The sequence below is a fragment of the Netta rufina genome (genome assembly GCF_964035555.1).
Source record: "Netta rufina genome assembly, chromosome: 14".
Lineage (NCBI taxonomy): Eukaryota > Metazoa > Chordata > Aves > Anseriformes > Anatidae > Netta > Netta rufina.
In genome coordinates this window covers 8,070,622-8,089,451 of record NC_140137.1, presented here as the reverse complement: position 1 = coordinate 8,089,451, position 18,830 = coordinate 8,070,622, and the positions used below count along the sequence as shown (strand labels likewise).

The 18,830-nt window shown below is 46.5% G+C and overlaps 1 long non-coding RNA gene across 1 annotated transcript; it reads right to left on the bottom strand.

The window, feature by feature from the left end:
* Positions 1-15,255: 15,255 nt before the first annotated feature.
* LOC311214752 lies at positions 15,256-18,616 on the bottom strand. Its single transcript, XR_014618864.1, has 3 exons — positions 18,596-18,616; positions 16,552-16,736; positions 15,256-15,478 (listed from the first exon to the last, which is right to left on the bottom strand). It is a non-coding gene; the product is annotated as an uncharacterized lncRNA (long non-coding RNA).
* Positions 18,617-18,830: the final 214 nt, after the last annotated feature.

Sequence of the window (18,830 nt, the reverse complement as noted above, 5' to 3'; positions counted from 1 at the left end):
CTGCCAGAGATGAATCCCACGCCACGCTGCTGTTTTTACAAGAAATGTAAAGGGGAGAGGGAAAACCCCATGATGAATGCCTCCTCCTTTCTAATTTCTCTCCCTTCTTTCTGGTCATTCTTTTCCCTCTTCAAAGAGGAGTTAAAACTCTTTCATCAGCTCACCTCCATCACAGGCAAGTGCATGACACTTTGCAGCAGCATGAGTGGGACTTCCCAGCCCCCTCCTACCACCCGGATTCCTAGAGCTGGTTTACTGCAACTTAAAACTTTCCCATGTAGAATTTTCCCCTGCAAAAATTAGACCTCATGAAAATAAATAATTCCCACAGGAAATTTCAATTTGATTACAAATATTGACTTGCTTGGGGGAAGTTAGTTTTTTTATTTTTTTAAAGAAAAATCCATTTGGAATCAACATTTCCAAATTAAACATGTATGTTTCACTCTGTTATAGTATTTAACTTGAAAAAAATACCAATTTTGTTTCCAGTGGATAGGGATTTTAGGAGTTACTTCCATCCATATTTTTCTGCAAGAGCTGAATAAAAGAGATGTCTTAAAACTGGGCAAAGCGGGGAAAAGATTTGTTTTAATTTTCAAGGATTAAAAAATGTAATATAAAATGTTGTAAATCACTTTCATGCTTCAAAAAGAAAAAAAAAAAAAAAGCATAAATAAATGTATTAAAGTGCAGTAATTTTCTGAGGATGTGGCAGCCAGGAGACACAGGGGCTGAGCAGACACGGGAAGGACTTGGTGTTACACCAGCTTAGTGGTGGCAGAGCTGTGGCATGGGCTCCCCAACATTTCTGGGTTGAACCCACAAGCATGGGGACCCTCAGCACCTAGAGAAGACCCATACTTGAGACATCCAAGCCAATAGGTGTTTGTAGGGATCACCCTCCTCAGCTTAGGGTTTTGCACCCCACCAAAGTTGTACTTCAAACACAAACACCTCTGTCTTGCTTGTGTTTGGCTCTATGGGGCAGAGCTAAAATCAACAGCCCAGGATGTGTATTTTTGCCCTTTTCCCACAGGTTTACCCTTTCCTCACCAACAGCAACCCTTCCACTCTCAGAAACAGAAAATCAAGCTGAACTGCTCACAAAACATCATGCATTTCAGGATGGGTGTTTGGGTGTGAATGCATGATGCTTCTGCCACTTATGGATTTTAAAAAAGGGTTAGAAACCAACTTAGCTGTATCCAATGCAAGGGCTTTGTCAGGGGAGAAGGGAAATTTTTCTTAACAAAAAAGACCCGGGTGAGCTCTGTGTCCTGCTTGGTTTTGGAGGTGAAGGAATGGGTAGGAGGAAGAAGGAGCTGAAGGAAAAGTGACCTGACGTAGGTGAGGTTTCCATTTACCAGCACTAGTCCTGAGAGGGGTACTGATAGGGGCCAGCCTTCAGCCAAGCACACACTGCCAAAATAAATAAAAAAAAACACACACATTTCAAAACTGAAAAATGATTGCCATAGGTGACACTGCCTGGAGATGGGGACTCTCTGGGAGCCTGAACTGGGGGCAGAGGGGTTAAGCTCTCCCCAGGATGGGGGCCAGCCCAGGTCCCTGCTGAAGATGAGCTCATAGCAAGCTCTAGCAGGGACGCTGCTCACTGGAGACATCCAGGTACCAGCCAGAAATTACTCCAGACAGGGAAAGTGCTTTTTAGGAGCACTCTATTAATAGACGTGGATAACAAATAGCTGATAACAAATGCAAAAAGCCCTTGGACTAAAGTCCTGTTTGCCCAGGCAATATCCCCACTGAGCGCAGCAGCCATTAGTCACAGCAGGAGGCACCAGGAGCAGCTCTCTCACTGTCAAGAAAACTCAGCTCTTACATCAAAGTACGAAAATAAATGCATGATCTATTTACTTTAGCAAAGGTGCAATTTCTGCACCTTCCCAGCTATGCTCCACCATGCAGCTGCCAGGCTCCAGTAAGTGATGCTCGAGCCTGTCTTACAGCGTGCTGGGCACAGCCTGGTGACCTGCTCGCAGCCCTCCTGGTGCCTGGTGTTTGCTTGTTGCTCCAGCGAGCAGCGCACACGTCCAGCCCTTGCTCTGTGATTCCTCAATACTCTTTCTCAAACAATTGTTTGTGTTTCGAATGTGCTATTCTGTGCAGACATGATTAAACTGTTTAGGGTGAATGATGTTGCCAATGAGGATAACCTCTCTTAAGGTTAATTAATCATTTGTAAACCAACCTTTGGATGTATACATTATTCATAAGTACTCCTGAACTAACGGGCCAGATCGTTTTCAGCCACTGTGTTTTCTGTAGAAGGCTTTAGTTATTCCATAACCAAGGGCGATTGCTGAGGTACAGGGAGGGCAGTGCCTCTGGGCACCTCTGCGAGATGCCCACACTTGCCCATCATTCAGACCAGAACCCCAGTTTAGGCTGGACCACAGCCCAGCAGCAGCTTTTCTCCTCTACCTGTGTATTTCTTCCTTGAAGCCTCACTGACCTTAAACTATCTCGAAGACTCCTCTCCAGGAGCTTGACATTTAAAAGTGCAGTGACAGAAAATAACTTCTTCTAAAAAAAATATGTGTAACTTATTTATCAGCACTAGTAGAGGGAGAGAGGAATTTAAATGAAGGCATACATATACATAGTGCTGCTCAATCGTGACTTTTCGCTGATGCCGCGTGGTAGCACCATTTTCTCCTCGAGTCAAGCTGCTCTTTGCATTATGGTGGCAGGTGAGGCTCTTCCCCAATCTTCAAACCTGAGACTGGCTGAGGAGGAGCAGGGATAAGGAAAGAAGGCAGCCCTGCATCTCCTCCTGGGCAGCAGGAGGTGGCTTGGTTAGCACAGGGTCAGTGAAACCACAGGGCAAGGCTTCAGTCTCAGGGCACCCAAGGAGCTAATTTAACATCTCACAGGCACCAAAAGCGGAAGGCAGGAAACAACAAGCCAGCATTTATAGAGAAAACACCCTATGGATCATTCGTTGTCAGACCACATAAATGGAAAAAAAAAAAGAGAGAAAAAAAAAAAAAAGAATAAAGAAATCTAAACACTAAAGACTAAACACTACACAAATCGGTGAGCTCAGGACTTAGGAAACTGTTCATGTATCTGTAGGGAAAAGCCTCGTGCATCCCATGTTCTACAGGCTGGCAGCAGCAAGAGCAGACCCTGACAAATGGGCTCTTCACCCTGCCCGCCACCAAAAGCTACAGCGAAGCCATGGGGGAGTCTCCTGAACGTGAGGTGTTCATGTATCTTTAATTATTGTTTCAGCCACATAAATCCATGCTGAATTAAAATTCATGATGGTTCTAGGGTACAAGTGCAAACAATTTGTTCGGTAAACTTTGCTCTAATTGGCATTCTGAAAATTTCCTGTTAATCAAGCCCCTTGGGCTCAGTTTACCAGTGTAGTTCTGTCTGCGAATGTCAGTGCTCGGAGGGTGCATGCATGTACGCCGATTTCAAGGGTCTTTATATGATATTAACTCATACACCTTGTCCTCACATTAATTTGCAAGTAATTTTTTAACAACCTTCTGTGGCCCTGCCTTTTATCTTGCTGCTTCATTACTTGCGGCAAGCAAGCGAGCGGAAGAGCCTTTGTAAAACCTGAAACAAAATTGCACTCAAAAATGTCTCAGATCTGGATGCGTCTGAAACTCCTCCCAGCAGGAGCTGTGTTTCCAGTGGCACTTGACTCCAAGTGGCCATGGGAGAAATGTGAAGGAATTCAGGCCAGCACAGTAAATGTCAGGCACGCGGGTGGTGCTGCTGCATGGGGACTCCAGATAAACACAGACAAAAACAGGGCTCTGAAGGTGGGTAATGCTGTCCTCCTGAGCTCAATATTGCCCAAAGAGACAAGGCATGAGCAGACCTGAGTTTGTCATCTCGCTGGAAAACACCAGAAACCTTCCCAGGAGGTGCTAGAGAATAGGCTGCATGTCAGGGGGTTGCCATCGATCATCCCCTTCCCAAGCACCATCCCGCAGAGAAGGCTTGGCCAATTCTAGATCTGTCCAACCAATATCCCCTCTGCAGCAGTGCCTTGTTGGTTCCACCTGAGGGTCCCACTGTCAGGGGATTTGGGGAGCTTTCCTGCCACTTCCCCCTTCTGCTCTGGAGCCCTATTATGCTAGTCCTTCACTCGCATCCCAAGAGATTGTGGGGAAAAGGAAAAGCTACCTGAGTGTCTCTTCCCACCAGCACAGACATGGGTAAGACAGGCGAACAGAAACAACAAAATAACGAGCGTCTGACAGAGATCAGGGAAGCTGTGGAGAAGCTCTCTTGGATGGAAATACGCTGTAAGGAAATGCAGAACTGGCAGTTCCCTGAAGAGACTAGAGATGGTGCACAACAGCAAACTGCTCCCCTGTGAAAGCAGATAAGAAGCATAATTAGATGGCATTACAGCAGCGGCAGGGTCTGGAAGCTGGAAAGAAATCATATGGAAAGTGGAAACAGGCACGTGCTGGGGGGGAGAATACAAGAATAATACAGGTTCACAGCGTGCGAGCAGCAAGATCTATGGTCCCAAGCTTTCAGAGGAAACCAGCACGGGTCTGCAAATAAATTAGCTGTAAAACTAGAACAGCGAGACGTGTAGGTGCAGAACTGTCGGGGGGAGGAGAGAGAGCACTGTCTGGGTGTTCCAAGCAGGAGTTTGCCCCATGTCCCTTGCTTCAGACTTTATAAGAAGGTTAATTGTGAATGAAGCTTAACAAAACCGGCTTTGAAGGCAACTGTGGAGAAGGCCAGTACAAGGAAAGAAGTTTAAAGCCGTCTGGATATGTCAAATGTATTCAAAATGAGAGGATTTGATGAAATGCACCCAGGAACATTGAACCCTTGGTGATTATCTTCAAAATTTATGAAGGCATAGAGGTCCCTGGAGATGAGAGAAGCACCTCTCTTTAAAGAGGAGACTTAAAAAAAATATTGAATAATCAACTCAATCTCAATTCTCTGCAAGAGGTTGGAAGAAAGTATTAAACGAGCAACTTGTAAGATGTAAAATGATGAATAAAATCAAAGAATATGGGTTTGTCAAGAACCAGGCATGTCAACCCAATTTAATTTCCTTCTTTGATAAGGAAACTAGCATACTTGATGATGGGGAAGCAGAAAACACAGAAGTGAGGCCCTTTGCATTTTCCCACGGGACAGCCTCAAACGAGCTGAGAAAACACTCTCTAGAAACAGAGTTCAACTTGCAGAGTAATTGTTCCTGAAGAGGAAGAATCAAGGGGGAAGAGGTTTCTCCATCCTCAACCATCACTCTAGAGGAAGGGCTTTCAACCTTCCTCTCTGTACACGCGATGGGCTGCATTCCTCTGACTTGGCAGTCCCGTGGTGTGGTCACATCCACAGCTTTGCACAAGGACAGCTGCTTGCCCAAGAGAAATTAAGATCTAACCTTTGTTATGGTGACTTCTAGCACCTCGTGTTCTTTACCCTTAATTTCCCCATAACATCAGCATACCCGTGCATATTTAGCTAGACATGTTTTGATGTAGCATTATCCCATATTAACCCTAGATGCTGGCATTGAGCTGACAAGATGCTTTCAGTGGAGCTTCAGTCACTCCACCCACTTTGAAAACAGAGCAAATCTGTAAAAGCAAAGTCTGAATGCACGTGTGGAGGCTTTGCCACTGCTCCGTTCCTGGAACTCCAGACAGATGGATAGATGTGGACTCTTGCAAACCGTGATCAAGCGACTTTGTGAGCTGTAGAACAGCTGCTGGAGAAATGCAGAAACAGAAGCTTTTGATACAGTTTCAAACAATGTGTAATTATCAGGTAGCTGAAAATTAGCCCATCTGTGCCTCGGGAAAAGACAATGAGAAGTTATGTGTTACTAATGGCTGAAAAGAGCTGGCAACACAAAACAGGAAATTTTCAGTAAACTTTTTTTTAAGGTAATGTAATTACACGACGTAATCCCCAAATCTTCCAACTTTTTGGCGTTTTTTTTGATAACGCTTATGAGGTCTTCATCCTTCTTTCTTTCTCCTCTCCTCATTGTAGCAGCATGGTCTTTGGCATTTTGAGCAGTGCCAGCTGTCTGGCTGGGCTACCTACAGCAGCAGATGTGGGTGACATAAACTGTCATTGCAACAGAACAGCTAACGACATGTATCAGGTTTTCCTAAAGCAGATTGTAAATATCCGCTGTGCCTTTGCCACAGCCTCGCTATCTGAATGCAAAGCATCCAAGCTTATAACACCATTTTGAACAAAATTTCTGTGCTGGTAGAGTTGGCAGGCCAGAGTCAAGGTCTCTAATCCAGGTCAGTGCACATGCAAGCATCAGCGTGCTTCAGATTTAGGACCCCTTTTGTTTTGTCTGCTTTTGGTCATTGCTGATCCAGCATTCAAATAAAAAAAAAAAAAAAAAAAAAAAAAAAAACAGAAAGAAAGCATGCTTTTTTTTTGTTGTTGTTGTTAAGTGCCTTGAGGATCCAGTGATAAGGTCTTTGGGGGTCGGGGAAGCAAAACTGGAATAGCATAAAACTCATGCAAATAGTCTGGGCAGGGTAAATAGCTCATGATTTTTTTATTCATACTTTTGTCTGTGGAATAACTGGGAGCAAATTGCTTTTTCCTTTCCTAGTTCAAATTATTCAGAGACTTTTTCTGCTGATTTTTGCTATTCTCCCTTTTGCGAGCGTTTGCTCTCGAAGATGGCCCGCTTAGCTCTGAATGGAAAGCAAATGTTGCCTTCACCTTCAGTGAACTTTGAAGCAATTGATTTTACCGGCATAAAAGAAAAGCTGAAAAGCGACTGCTCGTGGATGAATTTTGCCATTTCACAATTGTCTGTGCAGGAAGAAGCAGGCGTCCCAGAAGAGAGATGACGGCTGCTCTTTCGACTCGTCCCAGCTCAGCCAACAGCCCTGTCCTCTTTCACATGTGGGGCAAGTCCCACCTAGCCCCGCACTGCCGGCATCTCGGCAGCCGCCACGTAGATGCTTTAAACAACTCATAATAGGGAGGATTCCAACCAAATTATTCTCACTAGCTTTTGTCTGATAATCTGAGGTCAAGAAAACAAACTGCTTCCTCTCTGCTCTCCCCAGCACTGCGGTGAGAAATGCAGCCAAGCTCCGGCACCGAGAATAAAGGCAGAGTTGGCACAAACACAGGAGCTTCTTAAATGAGTTTGCCATTAGCCGGAAGGGCTGCAAATTGAAGCGAAGATAAGCCCCTTAGCATTTCCCTTCTTTAATCCAAGCCTCATAAAAGCGGAGATGTGTTCCTATTCAGTGGGCTTTATACAGAGGCAGGTATTTCATTTACCCAAAAACCCCTGGATCGGATAAATTATTAATGTTATTTATAAAGGCAATTCTGCCATTCAGCAACTTCTTTTGGATCCCTACGCTTAATCTCACTGCTTAGCATAAGATACACTCCAGTTAAAAGGCAAAATCACATTCCTTTACAAGGCCTGCAAAATAACGGAGTGCTGAGGTGCCTGAAAAAAGGTTGTAGTTTAAATACCGCTTTAAAGACTAATACATTTATCAGTGGCAAACACAAGCACTAACTTCCACTTGCTTGTATCCTTGCTGCGTGCTGGATTGGGCCTCTCTCGCATGCATCAAGAGCCGTCAAAACTACTCAGAACAGCGGAGATGCAAAACGCCTGTGCTTATACAAGCCTTTGTAAGGCAGTTTAGTGGCTGGGTGGAGCTGTATGGTGAGCTAGCAAGTATCCCTGTCATCTCCTGAAACACGACCTGTGATGTGTCCTGCTCCCAGGCACCCACACCTGTGACTTTGGTTTCTGCAGAATCAGCCTTATGCCCACCCCAGGGACCAGGGTGTCACCAAAGGCAGAGATGCTAGAAGAAATGTCCTGCGGTCAGGTGATGGAGACCAAAAAATGGGTCCTCAGGGACCCTGGGAGAGCCACCACCACAGCAGCATAAAGGATCTCAGCCCCAGGAAAGCCAGCGTGGCATGTAACCATGAAGATCAAGGGAACACACAGGAGAAGCTAGGAGTCCCGGTGTTCGTCCAGCATCACAATTTCGGTTGCAAATCTGGGGCACGATGGACCAGTTTCCATGGCAAAGTGCTGGCATGGAAAAGGTGAAGCAGCACCGCTCCCAGCAGAAGGGTGGCAATTGGCATTTTGGGGTTAAGTGCCAATGCTGAGGAAGAGAAGACTCAGCATCTCTCCCAAAGATATGCTTGGCCCTCCAGGAAAGGAACAACAGCTCCTTGCTCCCACACCAGGACTGCACACAGGATTAACTAAAACATAATATTCTGAGTGCTTTTGGATGAGAAACATTCACAACTGATGTGTGAAAAAGCATACTTGCAAAACACGCATTAGGAGGGACTGCACTACGAAACCCATGAGCAGCATGAGTGCTGCTCTCTGGGGCACCATGAGCAGAGTTTGGCCCTGGGAAGGACCTAGGAAAGAAACAGCAATGTCAGCTGAACAAAACCAGCACAGAGAAAGAATTTTGGCTTCTGTTTTTAAGCAGGTAATTTTGAATTAACTGAGGGAAAATGATAGGTCTAAAAAGGCATCTTTGGGGGAAAGCAGGGAGCAAGAAATGGAGGCTGCAGCCACGTGGCATCATTGGGAATTTCCACTTTTCCTAGAAGCGGTGAAAAGCAGAAGAAATGCACAAAATCTGGTACTGTATTTGGATAGTTCATGTGTCTGACGCAAATAGCATTTAGAAATGCTACCTGAAATGTCAGAGAGGCCTCTCGGTCTAACAGGGACCGAGCTATCTGCCCCCAGAAAACAGGGATGGCTGCAGCAGGGCCACGGATGGGGCATCCCCCCGGCAGGGACACACGAACAAGGACACTCACCTCCCAGTGCCCCCACAGGCAGCCCCACACACGTCCTGGTTGTTGTCACAGCACAGTCACATGCAGCCGTGAGCTGTCCTTCTGAGTGAGCCTTCCTCTGAATTTGAGGGCAACGCACATGTCACATGCAGAGGAATGGTGGCGCCTGGGAGCTGCAGAGAGATTTGGAAAATTTCTCATTAAATGTTTTCTCCAAGCAATCCATATGATCCCCCCAAATCCTTTTTTCAGCATTTTCCTCTCCAAAACCTGCACTACAAACAGTTTAATTGAACAGCCGGCGCTGGATGATGTTTTGTTTCAGCACGATTTGAACCAAGGCAAAGTACTTTTGTTTACTGAACTCACTCCACCTTTTCACAGTAGGGTTACAACAGCAACATGTATTTCTCGTAGCTGGTGTTGCCTCTAGGGAAGAATGGCTCAGGAGGTTCAGGATTTGTTTTTTCTCCTGGGCTGGGTGTTGGGGACAAGTGGTGGCTCGTGGGTGGTGGTGTGGTTTGCCTTTGATCAGCTGTGAGCAGGGAGGGCTCCTGTGGCTGCGCTCGGAGCTGGAGATGTCTACACTTTGGGTACCACAGAGAAGCGTGCTTTTATGTAAAAAAAAAAAAAAAAAAAAAAAAAAAAAAATCATAATAAGATTTTAAGTTTGTTCTGGGAGCTGGAATGAAATATTTAAACACAGCACCACAGCAGCTATTCTTACAGAGATGCTGAAACGCCACTTGCAAATCAGAAATATTTTAAAATTTGCTTTGAAATAGCAGTGTCTTTATGCTACTGTTTGTTGTTTTGTTTTATTTTTTTCCAGGGAGAAACAAATGGAAAGAAAAAAGCTGAGATATTGACCATTTCCTCACAAATGAGATGTCTGCTTTTCAGTCTGTTCTGGTAAGCCTGTTTGGAGCCATCGTTCCCATTTGGAGCAGAGAGAATCAGCCTTGAGAGCAGCCTGCGCTGTTGCATCCAGCATTCAAATTATATTATCTTTGTTTCTTACACTGACGACAAGACATTTAGGTTGGAGAACTCCAGTGGGCATTAGAGCTGCTCTGAAGGGCTTGCATGATTTGAAGTAAATGTCATAAAAGAAATCGCAAGTTTTCATATAAAAGCACAGATGTCCTACATTTTTTATTTTTATTTTTTGATTGGGGCAGTTTTCACTTTCTTTAGGCATTTGTTTGCAGTTTCTAATTTTCCTGTATATATGCTATATCTCACTAAATACAAGAAAGGAGCTTGCTTCAGACCCTCTTCAAGTCTCAGATTGTTTTTCATGCAACTCCTGGCTCCTAGCAGGCTCCAGCCAGGCAGCACAGAGCCACCCAACCTCTTCAGCTCCTGGGTCTGGGTAATGTTCAGGCTGTACCAACTATAGGTCACCATCAGTGACTGAATTCTTATTCAGCTCTTAAGGTTCAAAATGCTAATAGGAAAGGGTTATTCTATAACAGTGACCAAATACGCTTGAATTCAGTATCTTAGCATTATGAAAAAGCCCAAAGTCCCCTAAGATGATGTCTGACTTAAAAAAGAGTTGTGTACAGTTTGTTCATAGGGTTTCTTAATACAAATTTCAAAGAACTGCAAGGATAAGACGTTGGCAAGAAGCATAAACACTGCTTAAAAATAACATATGAAAGTGTCACAAGAAATGTACATCACTTATCCAAAACATTAAGGATCATAAATAGCTGATATGGTTGAAAAGAGGGGTAGAGTATGCATTAAAATAAAACCTTCAAAAGTGAATCAGGTCTAAACAGACGTTGTAGGCAGAAGAACGTCTTGGCCAGTTAAAAGTACAATTATGTCAGGCTAGTAAAAGATTTTAAGGCACCAAAGGCAGCTTTCTCAGCGACCAGTGTGGGTGGGACAGATCCAGGGGCTTTCTAGTCCTCAAGCTGTAGGGGAAGTTATCGTGGTCATAGGAGATCCTCCTTGGCTCAAGCTGTCCTGTACGTAACCAACCTTTAGGAAGCCAGCAGATCTCCAGCCTGCAAACACCGCTTGTCTAAATCCTCCTTGAGATATGATCAGTGTAAAATCCCATACAAGTTGCAGATGCACTGTGAAATAAGACAAATTCAGTCTGTTGTAGCAATGCAAAAATCAGGAGCTCACACAGTCTCCTGATGACCCCAATTTCCCCATTGCTTCATCAGCTCACTCATGTTTTGGGCCCTGCTCTCTCCTGATGAAGTGCTCTCAGCCATTTCCAGCACCTGAGCCCACACCAGCCTCTCCTGCTGCTTCTCGGAGCCCACCCACGCACACGCATCTCCCAGGCAAGTAAATCTGGCAGCAATACCGAGCACCCTAAAAGTGTATCCTGACACAGTTCCCACTGTAAGGGTGGAACAGCACCTAAAATGTAGCCATGCTTGAAAACCTACACACAGTGTGCTAGCTGATGCTTTTGGCTCTCTGCCTTCCTCCTTCACCTGCTTCTGGCTGCCACAAACGGGGAGGCAAAACTCCCGTGCTCACCATGCAGGTGATTAGAGGAAATTGCATCGCTGAAGCGCTTGGTGGCTGCGGCCCTGCTTCAGCTCTTGACTTGCCTGCTGGTAAGCTGCCAGTGAGAGGGAAGTGTAGGCATAAAATGAATAGCAGAAGAGATTGCAGGTAATTATGTTTCTTAAGCTGTTAACAGGATTGGCCATTTGATAAATGAGAGGATTTGGGAATGTTTTGTCACTGACAAGCCATTGTAAGATCAGAGTGGAAATGGAAACATTTCTCTTCCATAGCACGAACAAGAGGGGAATTCTCTTGGGACACTTACACACCTTGAAATTTATCTGAAACCTGGATGCCAGAGCATGGAAGAAAGGACAGATACAGGACTCCTTCTCTTATGCATGCCACTCGTTTGGTTTTGGTACTCCTCCAAAGTCCCCTCTGGTGTCCTTGTACACTTTTGCCCTTTCGTGGTGCCACCCACACTCCCACATGCAGTTTTTGGTGCCCCCATGATCCGAGATCTATTCCTCAGTGCCCCAAATCCCTCCATATTCCCTCTGGTTCACCTGACCTTTTGGTTTGCTTTTGCAGTTCCCCAGCTCACTGGAGATGTGCGAAGGAAACCAGCAGTGCTGTTTGTTCTTCTGCTCCAGCAGTGGTCCTCCAGGAGGTTTTGGCTGCCCCCAGAGCCCCTGTTTCCATCCCAGTGTTCCTCAGGGCTTCACTGTACCTCTTGGGGGCATCCTAGAGCTTTTCATCTGCCTTCTGGTGCTCCCATGTAAATCCCAGCCTGCTTTTATTGGCCCTCAGAGCCCTCCATCTCTTTCTACATGTCCCCATGATGATCCTCTGTTTTCTTTTAGGTGCCCCTAAGGGACATCCAGCTGCTTTTTGGTGTCATCATCCCCCTCCTACCCAAGTCCCTCCGTTTGCTTGGGACCCCCAGGAGCCCTCGGTGGGACTCACCCCAGAGATGTTGAATGGGGCTGCTCTGGTTTGAAGGGGTTTGCTCTGCAGTGAGCAAGGTGGTGCCAGCAGCGAATTGCGTGGTGCAACATCATGTTAGAAATATTCTCAGATGTCAGCACTGCACAGTCAGCTGCTCCAGGTATCTTCTGTGGATGCAGCCCTCTGCTGTGACCCCCTGGAATCCTCCACCCTGCATGGCAAGGATTCTGCCTTCATTGCAGAGCCCAGCACTAGGGGGCAGAAAAGGAGGTAAGCAAAGAGCATATAAAACTCCCTAAAAGAGATCCTTCCTGCTCCTTCTCCTTGGGCTAGCACCAGGGCTGCTTCCCCCAGCCAGGACATTGTCCTTGCAGGATCAGGGCCTGATGCAGCACATGAAGAGGGGAACGGTCTCCCAGACCTTTACCTTTTCATCTCTTTACTTTACCTGTTTTTTAGCAGCTGAAGCCGGATTATTGATACTGCTTTTGTTTTCCTGCAGTTATCAGCAGAGAAGGGTTGCTGCTCATTTTCCCAGCAGAGCCCAGGTAATGGTCAGAGGAGACACAGTCCTTGCCTCAGTCCTGAGAGCAGCCTGGAGTAAGGGCTGGTTGCCTGAGGAAGGGATGCAAGATGAGGGTAACAGAGCTGTCTTCTTTTCTTTGTAACATGTCCTACACTGAACAAGCAATAGCAGAAATTCAGCAAGACAGTCAGGATGTGCATTCAGCCTCACCTTCTTAGAGAATGGACAAGCAGCGCCCTTTCCAATGCCGCCTGCCTGAGGAAGAAGTTTTCCTCACCTTGCCTGGCTGCAGCTCCCAGCAGGTACTGGCTGCCTGTGCCCAAGGTGCTGGGTAAAGCAGCAGCTGCCCTTTTAGGTGATGTAGGGAGTGGGAGACACAAATAAGTTTGAGGATTCCCTTTGGGGAAGTAGGTTTGGTCTGGTAATACACTTAGTCATCCAGTATGCTTTTAAGAACAGTGATTGCTGCAGAGACTGGGCTATGTGGCAGCAGAAAACCCACAGCTGTCCTCACACAACTCACCTGGGCTGGGGAGTGAGGTCTGGCAGCCTCAGCTGCTCCAGGGGGGCTTCGACCCATTATCTGCTCCCTCCTGCCCACCTCTGCACTCAAACCTCATCTCATTGCCCTTTAAACAAAATATTTTTGGAGATTTCTCTTAAAAGCTTCTGAATAAAGGAAGTTTTTTTAAAAGACCTTTCTTAAATAGCAATGAGATGAGACTCAAGTGCAGAGATGAGCAGGGCCCAGTGGGAACAGCTGTGGCTCAGAGCTCACTCCCCAGCCTCAGTGAGTTATGTGGGAACAAAAAGCCACCAGGGTTTTCTGCCATCACACAACTCAGTCTCTGCAGCAATTGCTGTGTAACTTCCAGTCAAGTAGCCATGGCCCCTGTCTTTCCAGGTGCCCTGCTGCCCTTCCCGTGAATAAATGCCTTTTACTGTCCATTTAATGGCAATGTTTATGAAGCACACTGGAATAAGGACTGTATGAAGCCAGCCATGCTTGCTGAGGCCTTGTAAAATGGAGTAAAGAGCAAGCCAGGCTGAAGGAAGTATCTGTGAAGAAGGAGAAACAGCCCCTTCTGGCACCCCACCACTGCAAAGAAACAAGAGCTGCTGCACAGCACAGCGCAGATTTCCTGGTGCAGGAACTGTGGAACAAGTTGCTGATCAGGAGTGAAGCCCTGCTCCAGTGATCTGTTAGCGGGGATTAAGTAAGCCATGCATTGAATAAACCAGAATTCACACTGCCTCAATTGTGGCTTGCCCCATTTTTTATTTCCAAGAGCAAAACCTTGTTCTTGTAATGCCATCATGCTTGATTTCTGCTCAGCATCTCCTGTGGTGTATCTCCCCAGCAAGGGCTGCAGGTGGCAGAGCAAGTTGGCAACCACCAGCCCCTTCCACCCGTGGCAGCTGCTCAAGGGGTAAACGAAGGCAAAATCCAGTTCTTTACTTTAAACAAGGTCTCTGGAAAACGAGACCGCTTAGTTCTTGCAGCTCCAGGAGAAGTCTAAAATGGTGACCCCAAGCGGCTGGCGGAGGGGTGGACAAGAGGTGAAGGAACAGTTATTCTTAGCAGCAAGCATCTAGGAAAAGAAAATGTGGGTTTTAATAAAGAAGTAGCAGGACAGGCACTCCAGACACTTCGGCTATAACCAGTAGTGCTCAGGCTCCTGTTTTGCCCAGAGCAGAGGCAGGCATGCAGATTTGCACTGGGTTTGTGACCCCGTGCTCCAGCAGTCCCAGCCAAGCCCAAGGCTTCACATCTCCACACCCCCAGCAGGAGCTGCAGCTCGATCCACAGCCAGGCAGGCAAAAGCTCACCCAAAAGTGCAGGGCACCCACAAGAGCACAACTGCCACCTTGAGTGGGCTGTAGTTCAAGCACTGAGATGCTTGTTCTTACCATTTAGGAATGGAGGACGGTTTGCCAACCCGCTCCTGGGGCAGATGGACAAGATGAGACATCCCACAGGGCTGACCCACAGTGGCAGCCTTTGCAATTTTTAGAACCTCGACAGCCACGGGAACCAAAATGATCAGAAAAAGCTTTTATCTGCAACGAAGAGCATCTGACAGGGGAAGGCCAAGCCAGCTGTTACCTTTAGTCCCAGCCAGCCCAATGAGACATGCCCATAGGCAACCCCAGCACATGAAGCAGATCTCAGCCCAGAAGCCAACTCCCTGCTTCAAACAGCCTCAGCTCAGGAGCTAACCCCCCCGAGGCAGCCCCCCTGCAGCCCCCATGCCCCTGCAAGAGAGGTGCCGGGCCCTCTGAGTGTTTCTCTCAAACAGTGACTAGGAAACAAACACTTCAGCTCAGATTTATCTGTGCTCATGCTTGTTTGACCCCATCAGCCTTTCCCAGGTGGTGAGCACACTCCACCTGCTGCTTCTGCAGCACAGCACCTTGTGCTGCCACTGCACAGCCCTGGAAACAGCACCCCCACCCACTACCACATACCTGGGATCACCAGGCCTCTGCCTAGTAGCAAGGGATCCCTGCCAGGTCTTCCATGGACCTTCTGGGCACAGCTGACCAATACTGGGGTGCCGAGGCCCCTAAAGCCTCCTCAGGGTCAGCCCACACTTTGGGGCACTTATCCAACATCTCCTTCTGTGCCCACATCCTCCATCACTCCCTCTATCCTTTGGGCTGTGCTCCTTGCCAGGGGCTTCAGCTGCTTGTCTGTGGGAAAACAGCATCATTTGTACTGAAACAGAAGCTCTTCAGGAGTAAATGTGGGGAGAATCAGACCAACATGGGTCTCCCCAGCACCCCAGGTCAGGCTCCTGTCCTGCAAACTCCAACTCAGCAAATGCTGGCTGGGAACTGGCTTAATGCTGGGAGGAGTCGGGGTTTCCAGCAGCTCCCCCAAATGCCCTGCTGAGCAGCAGTGAGAAGGCAAAAGCAGGAAATGTCACCCTTTTTTTTTTTTTTTTTTTTTTTTTTTTTTTTTTAGCAACACCCAAGATTGTTAATAAATACAGCCACTGGGTGCCAAACGCAGCATTGTTCCCCACCAAACACAGCCCTGGGTGGCAAAGGACAGCAGAGGAGCCCCAGCAATGGGCACATCCCCTCGCCAGGGACACCTCAGAGCTGACGAGGGCATCAGAGGAACCCAGGCACTAGCCATGGCATCTCTGTCCTGCTCCCTGAGCTGTCCCCACAGCTGGTCACACCAGGGATAGCATTGACAGCTGGACACTGGCAGCAGTGGAGCCGTCCTTCCTTCTGGCTCCCCCAGGCTCCAACAGCCATGTCCCCCTTCACTGGTGATAGCTGGGGGAGCCCTGAGGAGCTCCCCAGAGCACCCGGCTCTCGGTGCAGGGAGGACTGGAGCCAAACCTCTCCAGTGAACTGCAAGAACTCCAGAGAAGAGCCTGTGCCAAGGCAGAGGGCTGTCTTCCCCTGGAAAAGGCAATACTTAAAATTACTGCGGTTTCCAGAGACAAAAATAAAGTGGACCAGCATGGTACCTGCTCTAGAGGGGCAGCAGGAATTCAGGTAGAGCACTGAACAATGTGAGAAAAGGAGCCAGCCAGCATGGCCTTGGAACTGGTGCGATGTTATCAGTTCATTTTTTAGAGAGGAGGAGAAGATGGTACAATAAAACTTGCTTCTAATATTATATAACAAGAAATACAGGGACTTGAGAGGGTGTAGGACTGACTCAAAGACATCCATTCTAGCCACTAGTCTTTGCTCCTCTTCAGAAGGATTTTTCAAAAAAAAAAGAAGAGAAAAAACCCACTCACCTGTAGCTCTTTCACCAGATTGAGAGGCACTGCAGCACTCAGCTAATCCAGCTCTTCCCCCAGCAGCCCCAGCACAACCACAGCATCAAACTCCACTGCTGCAATTTGAGGATGTGGCTGCAGCTCCAGCCCTCAGCTGCCGACCTCTGCCTCCCCTCAGCCACAGCATCGCTGGTTCAGTCCTGCTGGATAAATCATGTATTCATTTTCTTCTCTTTTTTGGTAAAATGGACATACTATAAAAACAGAACTGCTATTTCAAGAAAACATCAACTTTGTCTCTCCAACTACCAGCAACCAAAACACTTGAGCTAATCTAGTTTGGTGTTGGCAGCCCTCAGCCTCTTTCCATTATCCTTGTGGTGCTGTCTAAATATGTGAGTTCCCTTGCTTGGGAAGTGGTTAGTTCAAGATTGTGGTGTGAATGTCTTCCCCTAGAAAGACCTGTAAGTAACCTTACTAATCAATTTGTAAGTTTTTTCAGCTGCTGTCCAGGTTAGATTCCATGTAGCTATCAGAACAAGGCACTAAGATAAAGGAAGGACTGTGTTCCTGAATGCTGACAAAGAGAAAAGGGTGTCCTTCAAAGGATTTCTTTAATTTTAAGTGGCTTTTTCTACTCCCTGAAACCTTCCATGTGGTTTTCAGTACTAACCTGAACCCTCTGTTTGGCTTTCAGCACACCCTCAGAGGCCTCTGTGTGCAGTATGGTTCTCATGCCTCATCTCTGAGTTCTTCAGAATCTGTCTGCCCCATGGAATATGCTGTGCTCATGCAAAGGGAGGCTTTGTAGGTACCTAGACCAATGTCTGGAGTGATTCAGCTCCCCTGACCACATCACAACAGCAACACAGAGAGATGTTTGGAGGCATAGCACAAATCAGCCTAGTCAAAACATACACCCTTTCCCTACGTGCTCCCCATTTTGAGTTTTGCATGTTCTCACTCCTCCATCATAATAATGAGTCTGCCTGCAAGAAGTATCTTAAGGCTCCACTGCTTGCTAGCAACCACAAACCCTGTATGGCAGATGAAGCAGAAAATAATAGGGAAGGGTTTACACGCAGAGAAAGAAGTAGCCCCAGCACAGAGTCGTGAAAGCAGCAGCAAAGCCTCCCTGCTGAAGGAGCTCTCCACAAAGGCAGCATGCCTAGCACACTGACTCTCTTCCAAACATTAGCCTCACTCTTCAGCCAAGACTGGAAAGGACAGGATGGCCCTTGTCCTTGGTACCCAGCACTTGACAGAGTAACTGCAACTTTCTAGTTAATCTAGTGGAAGGAGTTTTGAAACAACTTGAAGGAAGCAACATGAATATGCACCAAATATAGTTGAAACCTGCTGTCTATTGAAATGGCTCATTAATACTGCACAGACAAAGCAAATGAGTGATGCTTACTGCAGAGTTACCAGTGAACATATCTGTGCTCGGATTATTGAAGCAGCGCAGAATATTTCACCCCATATGGTTTGCCTGAAGAGGCTGTTTCAGATAATGGTGCTCATGTTGTTTCCATGGAATTTCAATATTCCCCAGAAGATGCTCACTGGAGCACTCCAGAGCAACCTTGTGTCATTTGGTGCCGCGTGAACTAGCAGAATGCTGGGTACTTACAATTAAAAGTGGATTACAAAAAAATAATAATGAGGTTCGAATTTGAAAAAAGTAAGCAGAAAATGTTTTCACCAGAATCAGGTTAGTAAACCCAACTTTCAACAGAATTTTTTAATGAAAAGTGTCACTCACAAAGTAATTTTATGTACACGGATAAAATTAATCAAAATCACTGGATGAAAACTAGCACAAGATTAAGTATCCGCAAAATATGCCTAGGCACCAGAGATCTCTTGGCAGGAAGGATGGAAAGAAAGAACTGGGACTCATGCTCCATCTGCTACTAATGAAAATGAAGAGATACAGTGGTGCGAGTACAAGACAAAGGTTCAGTACAGAAAAGCCCTTCAGATTGAAAGTGCTTTAACTGTAGTTATGAGAAAAGAAAGCCACTGGGCTTTAAGGTACAAAGAACACAAAAAAACCTACCTACTCAGACAAATCAAAGAGGCGTGTACTCTCCCTGCTCTCATCTTGTCATCTGCAGTGGATGCTATGGAAAAAAATACAGCACAATATAAATATATATTCTTTCCTAGATAATTTTCTGGACTGTCAATTAACAGCTTGTGGTTGCAGAAATCTGCAACCCAAAGCAAACACAAGCAAACAGAGGGAGAGGATACAGCACTAGTGCAGGGAGTTTGCTACTGCACGCAGAAGT